This window comes from Macaca thibetana, chromosome 1 (assembly GCF_024542745.1).
Source record: "Macaca thibetana thibetana isolate TM-01 chromosome 1, ASM2454274v1, whole genome shotgun sequence".
Taxonomy (NCBI): Eukaryota; Metazoa; Chordata; class Mammalia; order Primates; family Cercopithecidae; genus Macaca; species Macaca thibetana.
In genome coordinates, this window is record NC_065578.1 from 111,810,882 (window position 1) to 111,828,764 (window position 17,883).

Genomic DNA, 17,883 nt, shown 5'->3' on the forward strand with positions numbered 1-17,883 from the left:
TCAAGTTGAAGTTTTAAGAAGCATCACGAATACTGCCAATTTTTTTTTTTTACTCTTCTTTTTGCAAGAAAATATAGCATGTCCCTCATGAGTATGCTCCTTCAGCCCAGATCCTAAAGTGAGAAGATGGCGGAAGAGAACTTCAATCTCCAACCACAATTACTGGTTTTTAGGATTTTATATTTTAGGATTTTTTTCTTACAGATGGAAATCTAACACAAGCTTTATATCAGAATATCATTTATAAAACTTAAAAATGAGAAATACACATGCAAAGAACATAAAAGAATACATATATATCCAGGGGCATATTTTAGTTACATTAGAGTAGATGCCTATTACCAGGGGCAGGAATAAGAGTGGGAAATGGGATACAGGAAATAAAGAAACAAACAAGAGAGACACCTCGCACAGGTTGATGATGATCCTGTGTTAAGAACTAAGCAGTAGCATTAACTCAACTCTCTGCATGTGATGTCCAAAGACAACAAAAACCTCTGGAATGACAAGTAACTGTTGGAGGAAGGTCCTGGGGGACTTGGAAGAGGAGGGAATTCACTATCCACGTAGAGAAAATCAGCCTTGGGATCACCTCCTTATTCTGAGAGAGAAGCTGAGAGGAAGGATTCTTAGAGATTCTATTTTCAATGTAACCTGTACCAAAGGTGTTCTTCCAAGTGTGAGTGAGAAAGGGGCTCAAAGAGAGAGAGGTAACAGAATAATAAATTACTTTTTTCTCAAATAACTCATATTCTTAATGAAAAAACTAAAATGCCCATTTTTGTATTTCAAATCCTACTCATCTATCAAGGTCTAGGCCAAAATCTACCTCATCCAGAAAGATCTCCCCCGGATTCCCAATAGCTCTCCCCTAAATAAATCTACAAATCACTCCTCTTTCTGCTGAAAATCCATAGCATTTATTATGTTAAGTTGTACCTGTGTTTTCTTTTCTGACCAGACTGAAGGATCCTTGAGGACGGCGGTACCTGGCATACCTACACACAGTCGGCCTTCGACAAGTGTTTGCAAAGGTACATGATAATTAAAATGTCAGACAACCAATTATAAAAAATAAATTGGCCAACACGATGGCTCACACCTATAATCCCAGCACTTTGGGAGGCCGAGGCAGGCAGATCATGAGGTCAGGAGTTCGAGACCAGCCTGGCCAACATGGTGAAACTCTGTCTCTGCTAAAAATACAAATATTAGCTGGGTGTGGTGGCGGGCACCTGTAATCCCAGCTACTTGGGAGGCTGAGGCAGAAGAATCACTTGAACCTGAGAGGCAGTGGTTGCAGTGAGCCAGCCAAGATTGCACCACTGCACTCCAGCCTGGGCAACAGAGCAAGACTCCATCTCAATAAATAAATAAATAAATAAATATATAAATAATTCAAATAACAGATCAGATAGCATTTCAGAAGAGGCTAAGAACATGTTGAGCTGTTCAGGAAAGACTACATGGAAAAGGCCTTTAAAGAAGGGCAGGAATCAGCTAATTAGAGACAGGAAGAGCATTTCAGGCCAAGGGAAAATGCTAAATAAACATGAAGAGTTAGAAGGATTGGAGGGAGGGCTGGGCGTAGTGGCTCATACCTGTAATCCTAGCACTTTGGGAGGCCAAGGCGGGCAGATCACCTGAACTCAGGGGTTCAAGACCAGCCTGCGCAACATAGACCACATCTCTATAGAAAATTTTTAAAATAAAAAAATCAGCTGGGTATGGAGGCCCACACCTGTGGTCCTAACTACTCAGGAGGCTAAGGTGGGAGGATCACTTGAGCCTGGGAATTTGAGGCTACAGTGAGCCATGATTGTGCCACTGTACTCCTGCCTGGGTGACAGAGCAAGATCCTGTCTCAAAAAAACAAATTCCAATAAACTAATTTTATTTATGTTCATAAATGTATTAGGGAAAATTGAGGATATGAGTTTCATAAACATGGGAGTGAGAACAACTTCCTAAGTAAGATAGTAACCTGGAAGCCATAAACATATATGTATGACAAGTCACATAAATAAAATAAAAAGAAAAAGTAACAGAATGGGAAAAGACATTTTAAAAATATATACAAAGCACTTATTTTCCACAAGATATAAAGAAACTATTACAAATCAATATAAAAAAGACACTCAAGATTTAACAGTTTCCTATCTGGCATGTAAAAAGCTTGGAAGTCATCACTCCATCCTAACAATAAGTAAAAACCTGAACAAACTGAAAAATCAACACTCTTCTTACATCCACCAGAGTAGTGAGGCCACAGGACAAATCACTGCCTCCTAAATTGCAGAGACAGGCAGGCAAATGCAGGGAATCACAACTTACCAGAGCAGAAACCCATGAGCAGGAACCAGTACCAGGACACCGAAACCTGAGCTGTAATTGATGAATTGCTGGAGACTCAGTATGGATAACTCTGAGAATTAAAAACTCCAGGGGGAAGCCAGTCATGGGAGGACCCCACATATTGTGAGTTTTACCTCCTAAAGCTCACCAGGTTCTCACAGTAAATATCAGAAAAATATCCCCTGTGCTCCTGGCTGGGGGAAGGAAAAGTAACCATTTCTTTCTTTCTTTTTTTTTTTTTTGAAACGGAGTCTCCCTCTGTCGCCCAGGCTGGAGTGCAGTGGTGCGATATCTGCTCTCTGCAAGCTCCGCCTCCCGGGTTCACGCCATTCTCCTGCCTCAGCCTCCGGAGTAGCTGGGACTACAGGCGCCCGCCACCTCGCCCGGCTAGTTTTTTGTATTTTTTAGTAGAGACGGGGTTTCACCGTGTTAGCCAGGATGGTCTCGATCTCCTGACCTCGCGATCCACCCGTCTCAGCCTCCCAAAGTGCTGGGATTACAGGCTTGAGCCACCGCACCCGGCCTGGTTCTAAATACACTTAAGCATTCTGTTCTTCTTAACAAGTCCTGTTCTCTTAAGAGAAACTATTTTGCCAGAACCTAAGCTTTTTTTTTTTTTTTTCCCCCAGAGTCTATTCAAACTATGGGAAGGAAAATATCCAATTTCAGCTCCCTGTGGCCTTTACATTGGGGAAGGGAATACTAAATTCCAGCCCACTCTAACCATCTTATCCTACCTAAGGGGTAGAAGGATTGAGAAGCTTTTGTAAGGTGCACAGTCCAGAGCCACAGTCTCAGTAAATGACAGAGACCTAGCATAGAACTACAGAATGCTGCCTCACGTCTTAACACCTTAACATATTACTAAACGCCTATTCACAGCATTTCTTTTTGTCCAATACATCGTGCCTGGCTATCAAAAAAAAAACCTACAAGGCACACCAAAATGCAAAGAAAACAGTTTGAAAAGCCAAAACAGGTACCAGAACCAGACTCAGATATGGCAGGGATATTGGAATTATCAGATTGGGAATTTTTTAAAACTATGATTAATATGTTAAGAGCTCTCTCTAATGGGTAGACAGCATGCAAAAACAAACTGGCAATGTTAACAAAGAGATGGAAATTCAAAGAAAGGAGAAACAAGAAATGCTAGAGATCCTGCTCCATCAATAGCACTGTGACAAAAGGAAGAATGCCTTTGATGGGTTCGTTAGTGGACTGGGTCCAGCTGAGGAAAGAGGCTCTGCGCATAAGGCTACCTCAATAGAAACTTCCAAAACTGAAAAGCAGCCAGGCATGATGGCTCACACCTGTAATCCCAGCACTTTGGGAGGCTGGGAGGATTGCTTGAGCCCAGGAGTTCAAGACCAGCCTGGGCAACATAGTGAGACCCTGCCTTTACAAAAAAATGCATTTTAAATCAGCCAGGCATGGTGGCGCATGCTTGTGGTCCCAGCTACTCAAGAGGCTGAGATGGGAGGTTCACTTGAGCCTAGAAGACTGAGGCTGCAATGAGCTGTGATCACACCCCTACACTCCAGTCTGGGCAATGGAGCAAGACCCTATCTCAAAAATAAAATGAAACCAAAACTGAAAAGCAAAGAGAAAAAAGACTAGAAAGAAGAAAAAGAATAACCAAGAATGGTGGGACAACTATAAAAGGTATAACATGTGTAATGAGAATACCATAAAGAGGAAAAAATAGAGAAAGGAACAGAAATATTTGAAGCAATGAGTGTGAATTTTCCCCAAATTAATGTTGGCCACCAAACCACAGGTCCAAGAAGTTCAATGAACACCAAGCAGGATAAACAACAAAAATGAAACCAACAACAACAAAAACACTACACCTAGGTATATCATATTTAAAACTGCAAAAAATCTAAGGCAAAAAAAAAGATATTGAAAGAAGCCAGAGATGAGAAAAAAAACTCTTACTTATAGAGAAGCAAAGATAAAAATTATATCTACCAGCTGGGTGCGATGGCTTATGCCTGTAATCCCAGTACTTTGGGAGGCTGAGGCAGGTGGATTACTTGAGGTCAGGAGTTCTAGACCAGCCTGACCAATATGGTGAAACCCCGTCTCTACTAAAAATACAAAAATTAGCCAGGCATGGTGGCGTGCACCTGTAGTCCCAGCTACTTGGGAGACTGAGGCAGTAGAATCATTTGAACCCAAGAAGCAGACGTTGCAGTGAACAGAGATGGTGCCACTGCACTCTAGCCTGGGCAACAGAGAGACACTCCGTCTCAAAAAAAAAAAAAAAAAAAAAAAAAAAGATATCTACCTTCTCCTTAGGAACCAGGCAAGCAAGAAGAGAGTGGAATAAAATATATATATTTTAAGACAGGGTATTGCTCTATCGCCCAGGCTAGAGTACATTGGCACAATCATGGCTCACTGCAACCATGACCTCCTGGGCTCCAGCAATCATCCTGCCTCAGCCTTCTGAGTAGCTAGAACCACAGGCACACACCACTACACCTGGCTAATTATTTTATCTTATTTTTGTAGAGACAAAGTCTTTCTTTTGTAGAGAAGGGCCCAGGCTGGAGTAAAATATTTAAAGTGTTGAGAGATAAAAACCACTACTTTAGAAATCTGTGCCATGTGAAATTATCCTTTAAAAATGAAGGTGAAGTAAAGACTGTCTCAGACAAACAAAAAATAAGAGAATTTGTTGCCATTGGACTGGCCTTGCCAGAAATGTTAAAATAAATTCTTTAGAGAGAAGCAAAATAATAGGTCAGAAACTTGGATCTACTTAAAAGAAGAAAGAACATCAGAGAAGGAACAAGTAAAGGTGAAACAAAAACTTTTCTTTTCATACTCTTAATTGTTCTAACAGATAACAGTTTCTTCAAAATAAAAATAGCAACAGTATATTTGATTATGTATACTTATATATATTCATATGCTTATGTACAAGTGAAATAAATGACAGAAATAATACAAGGGGTTAGAGGGAGGAGCTGGTATTATTTTGTTATTACAGGTACTCACCCTACTGATGAAGCAGTATAGTATTATTTGAAAGTGGATTTGGGTTAGTTATAAATGTTTATTCTGACCACTAAGCAATGTAAAAAAATAAGTATAACTAATATGCTAAGAAAGGAGGGAAAATTGAATCATATGAAATGTTTATTTAAAACCACAAAAGGCAGATAAAAGAGCAGAAGACAAAAATAGGTACAAAGAACAAAAACAACAACAGAAAACAGTAACAAATATGTTAGATATAAATCCAGCTGTATCAATAATCACTTTAAACCACAATGGTCTGAATACACCAATTTGATGACAGAGATTGTCAGAGTGATCAAATAACAAGACCCAACAATACTTGTTGTCTATAAGAAATCAAATATAAACAAAAACACTATCTTCATCTGTTTTGCTGCCGTAATAAAATAGCACAGATTGGGCAGTTTATAAAGAACAGAAATTTATGTCTCACAGTTCTGCAGGTTGGGAAGTCCAAGATCAAGGTGCTGGTAGGTTCCCTGTCTGGTGAGGGCCAGGTGCCTTGAACGCCGAATCCTCCAGAGTGGAGGACTGCTGGATCTTCACATGGCAGAAGGGCAAAAAGGATAGACTCCCTCTGTCAAGCCCTTATATAAGGGCATCTAATCTGTTTCATGAGGACTCCACCCTCATAACTTAATGACTTCCCGAAGGCCCCACCTTTCATGGTGTCATACTAATAGTGCCATTAAGTTTCAACATGAATTCCATGGAGGATGGGGGGTGTTTGTTTTTGTGTTTTAGAGACAGGGTCCCCCTCTGTCGTCCAGGCTAGAGTACGGGGGTGTAATCATAGCTCACTGCAAGCCTCGTCCTCCTGGGCTCGAGGAATCATCCTGCTTTAGCCAGCCGAGTAGCTAGGACTACAGACATTTGCCAGCACTCCTGGCTAAGTTTCAACATGACTTTTAGAAGGTACACATTCAAATTTTAGAAGGGACGCATTCTGCCTCTGGCCCCCACAAAGTCATGTCCTTCCCATGTGCAAAACATTCATTCCATTCCAACAACCCCCAAAGTCTTAACTCATTCCAGCATCAACTCAAAAGTCTAAGGTCCACGGTCTCATCTAAATCACATATGAGTGAGACTCAATGCATGATCCATCCTGAGGCAAATTTCCCTCCAGCTGTGACCCTACGAAACCAAACAACTTACGTGTTTCCAAAATACAACAGTGGGACAGGTGTAGGACAGACATTCCTTATTTTTTTTTTCTTTTTTTAAAACAGAGTTTCATTCTTGTTGCCCAGGCTGGAGTGCAATGGTGCGATCTCAGATCACCACAACCTCTTTCTCCTGGGTTCAAGCAATTCTCCTGCCTCAGCCTCCCAAGTAACTGGGATTACAGGCGTGTACCACTACGCCCAGCTACTTTTGTAATTTTAGTAGAGACAGGGCTTCTCCATGTTGGTCAGGCTGGTCTCCAACTCCCGATCTCAGGTGATCTACCTGCCTCGGCCTCCCAAAGTGCTGGATTACAGGCGTAAGACACTGTGCTCAGCCCAGGACTGACATTTCTAGTCCAAACTGGAGCAATAAGAAAGAAGGAGTAACAGGTCCCAAGTAAGTCTAAAACCCAAGGCAAACAACATTAAATCCTAAGACTGGAGAATAATCTTTGACTCCATGTCCTCCCTTCCAGACACACTTCCCACAGGAGTTGGGCTCCCGAGCCCCTGAGCAGCCCCACTCCCACAGTTTTGCTGGGCCCAGCCTACACAGCAGCTCCTATGGGTTGGAATAGGGTACCTGTGGCTTTCCCAAGGCTGGCATTGCAAGTCCATGACTCAATGGGTCTGAGGTCTCAGGGGTGGTCCTGCCCCCACAATTCCACTAGGTATTGCCTTCCTGCGGGATCTCTGTGGCAGCCCTGTTCCTGCAGCAAGTCTTTGCCCGGGCCCTGGGTTGTCTGAGGCATCCTTTCAAATCTAGATGGAGGTAGCCATGCCTCCACAGCTCTTGCACTGTGCACCCTGCAGAATTAGCACTACGTGGACGCTGCCAAGGTTTATGGCTTGTGTCTTCCAGCTGCACCCAGGCTCGCATAGCAAAGATTTTAAATGGCCCTGGGCAGGAAATCCTGAGGTCCCACAGGTGCCCTAGGCACTCCCCCAATACCATTCTGCTTCTAAGGCCCTACCACTCAAAGCCTGTGATGGGCACAGCAGCCACAAAGACCTCCAAAATGCCTTTGGGTCATTCTCCCATTGTCTTGATGAATACCACCTGACTTCCTTCTATCCTTATTAATCTTATCAAACAGTCACTTGGCCACACCTTTGGTTTTCTCTCTAAACATGCTTTTTATTCTTTACATGGCGAGGCTGAGAATTTTCCAAATCTCTACATTTTGCTTCTCTTTTTTATTAAGAAATTCCATCTTAAAATCGTTTCTCGGTTTGCATTTTACTATAAGCAGGTAGCACCCTGAGCACTTTGCTGCTTAGAGATTCCTTCCACCAAATATCCTAGTTCACCACTCTTTTTTTTGTTTGTTTGTTTGTTTGTTTGTTTGTTTGTTTTAAGTTCTGGGATACATGTGCAGAATGTGCAGGTTTGTTATATAGGTATACATGTGCCATGGTGGTTTGCTGCACCTGTCAACCCATCATCTAGATTTTAAGCCCCTCATGCGTTAGATATTTGTCCTAACGCTCTCCCTCCCCTTTCCCTCCCAGCCCCCAATAGGCCCCGGTGTGTGTTGTTCCCCTCCTTGTGTCCAACTCCCACTTATGAGTGAGAACACGCAGTGTTTATTTTTCTGTTCCTGTGTTAGTTTGCAGAGAATGGTGGCTTCCAGCTCCATCCCATGTCCCTGTAAAGGACATGATCTCATTCCTTTTTTTTGTTTTTGTTTTTGTTTTTGAGGCAGAGTCTCACTCTGTCACCCAGGCTGGAGTGCAGTGGTGCCATCTCGGCTCACTGCAACCTCCACCTCCTGGGCTCAAGTGATTCTCCTGCCTCAGCCTCCTGAGTAGCTGGGATTACAGGCTAATTTTTGTATTTTTAGTAGAGACAGGGTTTCACCATGTTGGCCAGGCTGGTCTCAAACTCCTGACCTCAGGTGATCCACCCACCTCCGCCTCCCAAAGTGCTGGGATTACAGACCTGAGCCACCACACCCGGCCAATCTCATTTTTTTTATGGCTGCACTAGTTCACCGCTCTTAAGTTTTGCCTTCCACTGAGTTCTAGGACACGGACATAACACCGCCAAGTTCTTTGCCACTTTGTAACAAAAATGGCCTTTCCTCCAGTTTCCAATTGGAAATTGGCAAATGTTTCTCATTTCCATCTGAGGCCTCATCAGAATAGTCTTCACTGTCCATATTTGCACCAGCATTCTGATCATGATCACTTAGGTAATCATTAAGAGAGAAGCTTTCCCTACATAGCTCTTCTTTTCTGAGCCTTTAGTGTAATAGAATCACCCTTAATCCTCCATTCACACCAATGTAAGTTTTTCCATCATTCATGTCAAAACCATTCCAGCCTCTATCCATTACCCAGTTTCAAAGCTGCTTTCCAGCTGGGCGCGGTGGCTCACACCTGTAATCCCAGCACTTTGGGAGGCCGAGGCAGGTGGATCACGAGGTCAGGAGTTTGAGACCAGCCTGACCAATATGGTGAAACCCTGTCTCTACTAAAAATACAAAAATTAGCCAGGCATGGTGGTGCGCGCCTGTAATCCCAGTTACTAAGGAGGCTGAGGCAGGAGAATGGCTTGAACCCGGGAGGTGGAGGTTGCAGTGAGCCGAGATCGCGCCACTGCACTCCAGCCTGGACGACAGAGCAAGACTCTGTCTCAAAAAAAAAAAAAAAGCCACTTCCACTAAGACCAAAACAATGCACCTCTCCACAATCTCTTCCAGAAGACAGAAGCAGAGGAAATACTTCCTAACTTATTCTATAAGTCCAGCATTACTGTAATACCAAAACCAGACAATGACATTATAAGAAAACTACAGACTAATATCTCTCATGAACACAGATGCAAAAATCCACAAAATATAAGCAAATCAAGTCCAATAATGTATGAAAAGAATTCACCAACTGGGATTTATCCCAGATATGCAAGGCTGATTCAACATTTGAAAATCAATTAATATACCCTATCACATTAACAGTCTAAAAAAGAAAAATCACATGATCATATCAATAAACGCAAAACAAAATTCAGCAAAACCCAACACCCATTCATGATACTCTCATCAACTAGGAATAGTGGTAAACTTCCTCAACTTGATTAAAAAAACATGTACAAAAACCCTATAGCTAACATATTTAATGTCAAACGTACTTACTAAATCAGAGTGTTATCATTGCATAGTGGAAACTCAGGTTGCTATGCAGGGGTGAAGATATTTCATCAGAAGGAAAAATAACACAGACTCCAGAATCGTTTCTAGTCATCCAACAATCATTTATTGTTCACTATTCTAGGAGTTGTAACACTTCTCAATATGTTCAGGAGAAATAAGAGGAGTAACTGTCTCATTACTAAATAATTGTGCACAGTGGGAGTAGAATGTCTTGACCATTAACTGCACAAAGCTGCTATGAGCAGAGGCACGATGGTCATGTTGACATGAACCAGGAAGTCTTAAAAGGGTAGATGGTTGGGGAAAAAGTGAGTGTATGATGACAGGCATAATCAGAGAACTCACAAGAGATGTCAAATTTAGGAACTTTGAATTGAGGATCTCAAATCACAGTAATGGATAAGATTGCTAAGGTAGTGGCTCTCAAAGAGGTTCATAGTAATATTAAGCTGTTATTTGTTCTTGCTTCCCTCATTCTCTCATGGGTGTACAATGGAGTTTTCCAGAGGGTACATTATCACACCAGACTGAATGTAGAAGCACATAAGAGAATTCTGCTATTAAGCCAGACATTAAAGATAGAGTATTTGCAAAAATGTTAAATAATGCCACTCTTTTCACTCTTTTTGTTTTGGAAATTATAGGTATTTTCCCATAAAAATATGGTATTAATATTAACAAGTATTGGGGTTATTATTGCTAATAAACAAATTAAAATTAAAATAAATATTTTTAAATGTTTCCATTTTGATCTTATAAAATACATTTAAAGCCAGGTGCAGTGGCTCATGCCTATAATCCCAGAACGTTGGGAGGTTGAAGCAGGAGGATTGCTTTAGCCCAGGAGTTCAAGACCAGCCTGGGCAACATAGTGAGACCTCGTCTCTAAAAAAAAAAATTTTTTTTTAAATTAGTTAGGCATGGTGGTGCATACCTGTAGTCCCTGCTAATCAGGAGACTAAGGAGGGAGGGTGGCTTGAGCCCAGGGGTTCAGGGCAAGCCATGATCGTGCCACTACACTCCAGCTTGGGCGAGAGAGCAAGGCCCTGTCTCAAAAAATAAAAATAAAATAAAATCTTATATTTTAGTCTTTAGATTTACAGAAAAATTGCAAGGATAGTACAAAGTGCCCTTATATCCCAGTTTTCCTGATTATAAACATCTTTCTTACACTACAAATGTATGGCACAGTTGTCACAATCCTGGACCAATACTAATACATTATTATTAACTGAAGTCCATACTTTGTTCAGAACTCCTCAGTTTTTCCCCAATGTCCTTTGCCTTTTGCAGGATCCTATCCAAGATATAATATTACATTTACTTGTCATGTCTCCTTAGGCGCCTCTTGGCTGTGTAAGTTTCTCAGACTTTCCTTGTTTTTGATGACCTTGACAATTTTGAGGAGTGCTAGTCAGGTATTTTATAGAATGTCCTCCTGGTGGAATTTACCAGGTGTTTTTCTCATGATTAGACCGGGGTTATGGGGAGGAGGACTACAGAGGGAAAGTGTTGTTTTATAGTATCATTTCAAGGGTACATACTACCAACCTGACACTGGTATGTTGACCTTGATCACGCAGTGAGGTTGTATTTGTCAGCTTTCTCCACTGTGAAGTTGCTTTTCCCCTCCACACTCCCCGTCTGTACTATACGCTTGGAAAGAGGTCACAATGCATAGTCCGCACTTAAGTGGTAGGGAGTTGTATTTCACCTCCTTCAGGGCAGAATACCCACATACATTATTTGGAAGTCTGTATGGGAAATTTGTCTCTTCTCTTCCATTTGTTTATTCATTCAATCATTTATTTGTATCAGCATGGACTTATGTATATTTAATGTTATGCTTTGGGTTACAATCGAAAACTATTTTATTTTGTTGCCCAAATTGTCCAGTTTTGGCCACTGGGAACTTTTCAGTTGGCTCTTCCTTATGTTAATTTTTAACATGGATAGCTATTACCCACATAAACAAAAGCTCTTTGGGGTCCTCGATAATGTGTGAGTGTAAAGAGCTCCTAAGACCAAAATGTTTGAGAACCACCGCTCTAGGGATCCTCTGGCTGACCCAAATCCCCGGTGTGTGTGCGCGCCTCGTCTGCAGGCGGGAGCTGTGGTCTGGTAGAAGCAAAGTAGGCCACACTCGCGGGCCCTTGGGAACCCCCACTTCTCCGTGCCACGCCCGCTCCTAAGGTTTTCTCCCGGTCTGAAACGCGGGGGTCCCCAAGAAGACGAAGCTCAGGCTGCCATGCCTTTCCCGCGAACGCCACGGCGCGGCGCCCGGCTCACAGGGCGAGTCGCCCACCCGCGAGTCGGGAAGGGCCCGGCATCTTGGCTAAAGCTCAGCGTTCTCCTCTGGGGCTGGGGCCCTGGCCAGGCCTGGCCTGAGCGGTCTCCGCTCACTCTGCGGCTCGCTCTCCCGGGCTACTCCGGCGCGCAGGTGCTGCGCCCGCGGGAGAGAGCGATCCTGCGGCCGTCGCGGACACCGGGAGGAGCCGCCCAGCTCTCCTCTCGGGAGCGCGTCTCGGTGCCCTCCAGCTGCCGGTCCCTGCTGAAAGCATCCGGACAGCTCCCCGGGCCGCGGCCCTGGGGCCCGCCAGAGCCCTGCCCTGCACCCCACTCTTCCCTCTCTGGCCCGGAGGGCTGCGCCGGGCAGACCCTTTCCTCTGCAAGACAGAGACGAGCAGCGATAAACGGCTAAAGCTGGAGACCCGGCTAATTGATACAATAAGTTCTCTAATTGCCTCGAAAATAAGGTAATGATTTGACAGAGGGAATGCTTTGATCTTATCAGGCAAGAGAGACCTCTCCAAAGGAAACCTCAGAGAAGGGCTGGAGGCCTCGGACTTGGGGGTGTAAAGCCCAGTGCTTTCCCCACCCTCCTCCAACCCTGCGTGTCCACGGTCCCCAGCCTCACCCTCCGGCTTTTCACAGAAAGACCCTTGTCCTGTGATGACTGGAGGAGAGTATACACACATAACACATGGGTTAGGAGAGGAGGAGGGGGTGGGTTCTGGGTTTTTCAGGAACAGGAGGACGGCTGAAATGATTGGTCCAGTTTTAGAGAGGCTATAGAGAAGGAAATTGGGGGAGAGGGGATTACAGACAGGGACTATGGAAAACCTGACTTGGCTCAAGTCTGATGATGTTTCTTACACAGTGAGGGCTGCTGATTTGAGCTTTTCAGGCAGGAGGGAGTAACAAAGGGAGGAGAACTTTGAGTGTCCTGCCTTCTCCAAGAATCTGCACACACACTCACACACACACCATTGCTCTGCGCTGTGGGTGTCCCTGCCTGGCAGAGGCCCCAGCACAAAGAGGATTAGAGAGATGAGCTAATCTGGTTTGTATCCCAGACATGGCCCCAGAAAGGGACCTTGTCCACCCTGATATGTAAGGATGTGAAGGAGTGAGGAGTCTTTCTTTGGGGGCCTGCTGGCTGACAGTACCAGAGACCCCACTCCACTGGAGTCCCTAGGATACTGCAGTCCTGACTTCAGGGTCACATTTAGGAAGCAGAAAGACGGTCCCACAGACGGAACTAGATCTCTACCCTACTTGTTTCACCAGTGGGGAAACTGAGGCCTGAACCGGGAAAGTGATTTACAGAGTCATGCCAATAGTGCATGGCTGAGTTGGGTGAAAAAACCCTCAGGTTTTCTGACTTTTTCTGGTCCAGTGCTCCCTGTACCATGTTGCAGGAGCTGCAAGGGGGAGGTATGAGACAGAGAGAGGGCAAGAGAAAGAAAGAGACAAAGACAAAAGCAAAGATTCACACCAAGGAAAATAAGGGGCGCGCACCCACACACACATGCACAGAGAGACGGAGAAAGACACAGAGAGTCAGAAAAGACATGGAGAGACAGGTGGAGAGAATGAAGAAAGAGCAAGACAAACGGTCATACAGATTCATACAGAGAGATACACACGGAGAGACAGGGAGTGACACAATCTGACAGGGAGACAGGCAAGAGACAGGGATTCAGAAAGAGAAGGACAGAGGCATTCAGACAGGGAGGGGGAGGCAGGCCAACTGAGACACAGAGAGACAAATGAAGACAGGGAGATAAACACAAGAGACAGATGCAAATAGAAGCAGAATGACAGAAACATGAGCCAGAGAGAGAGCCAGTGAGATGGAGACTCAGAGAAGAGACACGGGGAGAGTGTGAGAACAAGAGGCAGAGTGAACTGAGGAAGGCAGAGTGGGAGGGAGGCAGGCCATGCCCTCTGCAGATATTTGTCCAATAGAAACAACTCTCACTTCCAGATCATTCTAGGGCCCGGAACAGGTGGTAGGGAGAGAAAGAGAGCTCAGTGCTTAGCCTGTGTGATACAGGCAGATTGGGAACCCTCCCTTGGGGAGAGGCTGGTCAGTGACCACCCAGGATCCCAGCAGCACACCCACTGGCCTCACACAGAACCTGGGCCACCCGCCCAGAATGGCCGTCAGCCCGCCCACCGCCTGGCTCCAGTCTGATTACAGCCAAAGTGCCAAAAGGCTCCAGACACCCCCGTTCCCTGCCCCCATCATCTCACCTCCCCAAGCCTCCTCTCTTCCTTCCCCTTTAGATCCCTCTCTTCCTTTCTTCCTGGTCCTCAGGGGAGCAGTTTGTGCCCCTGTTTAGCCACTAGCTGTGAGGAAAGGGGTCCTCGTCCATCAAGCCCCCTTTCCTGGTTTGGGGCTGGATGCTCCTTCCCTCCAAAGCCCTCTTGGTCTGGCCTCTTTGAGACACGTTCCACGCCTCGCCTAAGAGCTCATAAATACCAAGGAGAGGCCAGCCAGGCTGTGTACAAAGCGTGGATCCCCACTCTCCTCCCTGCTCCCCCCCCCCCCCCCCGCCCTTTAACAGCTCCTGGGTTCCTCCCAAGCTTCCTTTACTTCCCCAGACACCTGCATGGGGTGGCAGGGCAAGAGGTGAGGCATTAGTTACCTGTGTGAACCTGGCCCTATTTCAAATAAGACCTGCCTCGGTTTGCAAAGAAATCTCAGGAAAGGCGTCTCAGGGCCCCTTGTGCAAGCAGCAGGCTCAGGAATTCCTTGACTCCCATCCAAACCTCCCCCCAGCCCCTTCTTGGCCTTTCTCTCTGCTCATTACCATCCACACCACCTCCCACCCACCGGGAAAAAGAGAAGGTCATCGCCAAAGGGGCCCAGGGAAGGGGAGCCTTCTGGAGGATAGAGCAGGGCGGGGTAAGAGCTGTTTACCCACACCCCAGCTCCCCTTAGCTCATCTCCCCTCCCATCCAAGGGCCAGCAAAAATTCAAAATCATTCAGCCACGCATAGCTGAGAACAGAGTGAAGAGAAATCTTAACTCTGCCCCACGAGAGAGCAGAGCATAAGGTGATATCAAGGGTGAGAGTGGACCCTTCTTCTTTGGTCACCCACTTTCGAAAGGACAGAAGGAGGCTCTAGTGCCACTATGAGGAAGAGGGTGGACCCGACTCTGCTGGCTGGGTAGACCTGGCAGCCTTGAGGGGACCTGGGATTCTTCCTCAGGTCTCTGCTGATACAGTTCACCATGTCTGCAGCACGCCCCTTGAACCTCAGCAGAGCCTAGTGTGCCACCAGCAGACAGTTTTATTATATTTCCATGAAAATGCCTTGGGCGTAATGCCTTTTGCTCCTTGTTATTTAGGATACCCTGGCCAGTGTTGGGCACACAGCAGGTGCTCAGTAAGTGCTGACTTGACTCCATGCAGGGTTCTACAGACCAGAACTTAACTCTCAGACCAGTGACTCCTCCCTCTGGCTCCCAGAACTGAGAATGACAGTGTGGAATAAAATGAAGATGCAGGTCAGGAGCTAGCTTGAGCCTCTGGCCTTGACCCTCTGCCTGGCAGCCCCACAACAGGCCTTTGCGTGAGGAGCTGAGCTCTCCAGTAGTGTCTAGGACCTTGAGACTGGAAGTTTATTTTGAGATTTGAAGCTCCAAAGAGGCAGATCCCAGAAAACCTCTTCTCTGGCTCCATATTTGTTCTCTAGTTAAGTGGTTGAGTGCAGCTCTTGCAGTCAGCTGGCTCCTGCAGCCTGGAATTCCTCCTGGGGAGCGGGGGACTCAGAGGAGAGGGGACGAAGCAGCAGCAGGAGCCAAGCCCCAGCCTAGGTTGTCCACTCTGGGGGCAGAGGTGACTTGTAAACCTTAGAGAGAAATCTAGTCCCCTCACCCACTTCCTTCCCTCTCAGAGCTGCTGATGTTTCTGGCCACCCCCTGCCCCTGGCCCCCACCGCCCTTCAGCTCAGAAACATGCTTTTAATTTTTTTTAAATTTCTATTTATTTATTTTGAGACAGGGTCTCACTCTGTTGCCCAGGATGGAGTGCAGTGGTGCATTCATGCCTCACTGCAGCCTTGACCTCCTGGGCGTAAACTATCCTGTTGCCTCAGTCTCTCAAGTAGCTGGGATCACAGGTGTGCGTGACCACACCTGAGTAATTTAAAAATTTTTGGGGGGTCTCACCGTATTGAATAGGCTAGTCTCTAACTCCTGTGCTCCAGCCATCCTCCCACCTCGGCCTCCCAATGTGCTGGGATTATAGGCGTAAGTCACCAAGCCTGGGCCTCAAAAACATGCTTTAATACTTGAGCATCTGTGTTGTGCCAAGACACAGTCCCACTTGACTATAAAGACAGCTCAGGCCAAAGAAGGGGCCTCTGAAGTGATTTGGGGGCTCATGTGGGCGAGTCCACTCTAGGTTAGGGCTGATGTGATCATATTCAGCCAACTTTCTCTCTCCCCGCTCTTCCCACCAACCCCAGGCCCATATGTAGAAATAAACACAGGGCCAGAGTCACACCCAGGTCTAAACACACAGGGGAGTCTGGGAGAGGCTGCTGGAGCTCCAAGACTGCCCTGTGTCGGGATGGGGCCGGGCTGGGAGGAGGTGAAAGAGTGGTCCAAGGAAAGGGGCCCAGCCAAGAATGAGCCTGGGCTCATTCCTCTCCCACCTGCCCCTCTCAGGAAAACTAGGCACAGCGTCTGTGCCTTTCTAAGGAAATAGACGGGCCAACTGGAGCCCGCCTGACAAAAAGAAAGGGAGAGAAGGGGAAGAAAACAAGTTAGCTGGTTGGTCACAAAGGATATAGTCCCAGTTTCTGTGCCAGGAAGTCGGCCCTGAGAGGTCTCTGTATTCAGTCCACTCCAACTCCCATCCAACCCCAGCCCAGCTCCCACTTTCCACCCAAGTGGGGAGCACTGCCTCCCATTCATGACTTGGAGCACCTCAGGGACTCATCTGAATTCTCTTCCTCCGTGGCACACTCCGCTCCAGCTGGGTGGCCTTTTCGATAGCCCTCATACACCAGCCCACTCCTGCCTTTGGGTCCCTGTACCGGCTCTGCACTCGGCTTGGGATGCTCTTCACCAGGAAGCTGCCTGGCTCATTTCCTCACCTCCTTCAAATCTCTGCTTGAATGTCACCTTAATGAGGCCTACCCTGATCATCCTAGTTGCAACTGTAACCATCCCCTTGATTGTGCTCTCTTTACCACTGCACTTACTACTTTCTAACATGCTCTGTTTTACTTCTGATGTTTATTGTTTACGGTCTATCCTCCTGCAATAGAATGCAAACTCCATGAGGGCATAGATTGTTCACCAATGTGCCCCTAATGCCTAGCACAGTCCCAGCATGTGATAGGAAATAAGTATTTGTTGAATCAATGAATGCACTCAGCACCTTACCACAGAAAGTGGGGGTAAAGGAGTGTCACTGTAGGTTGGGGACAGGAGAGAAGTGCTTGCAGCTCCTTCCCGCTCTGCCCGCCTGGCCATCACCCACAGAAGATGGGGCTGCAGAGTGAGGGGCGCTAGGACTAGGAGGCGGTGGGAGATAGGATAAAAGTTCCTCTGAAACCATCTCCACTATCTCTGTCTCTGAGATGTCTGCCCTGTGTCGGGAGGGGGCCAGGCAGGGAGGAGGTGAAAGAGTGGTCCAAGGAAAGGGGCCCAACCAATAATGAGCCTGGGCTCATTCCTCTCCCACCTGCCCCTCTCGAGAAAACTTTAGGTTCCTCTGAACCTAAGCCAGCTGCACCCCATCTGCTTACACTCGGGAGGCACCTCTAAGGCCACCACCGCCCCCAACCCCCAGCCAAGGACTGACAGTGAATTTGGGGTTGGGGAGCGTCGGCAGTAACTAGTTAGTTGTTTACACCAGGACTTTAAA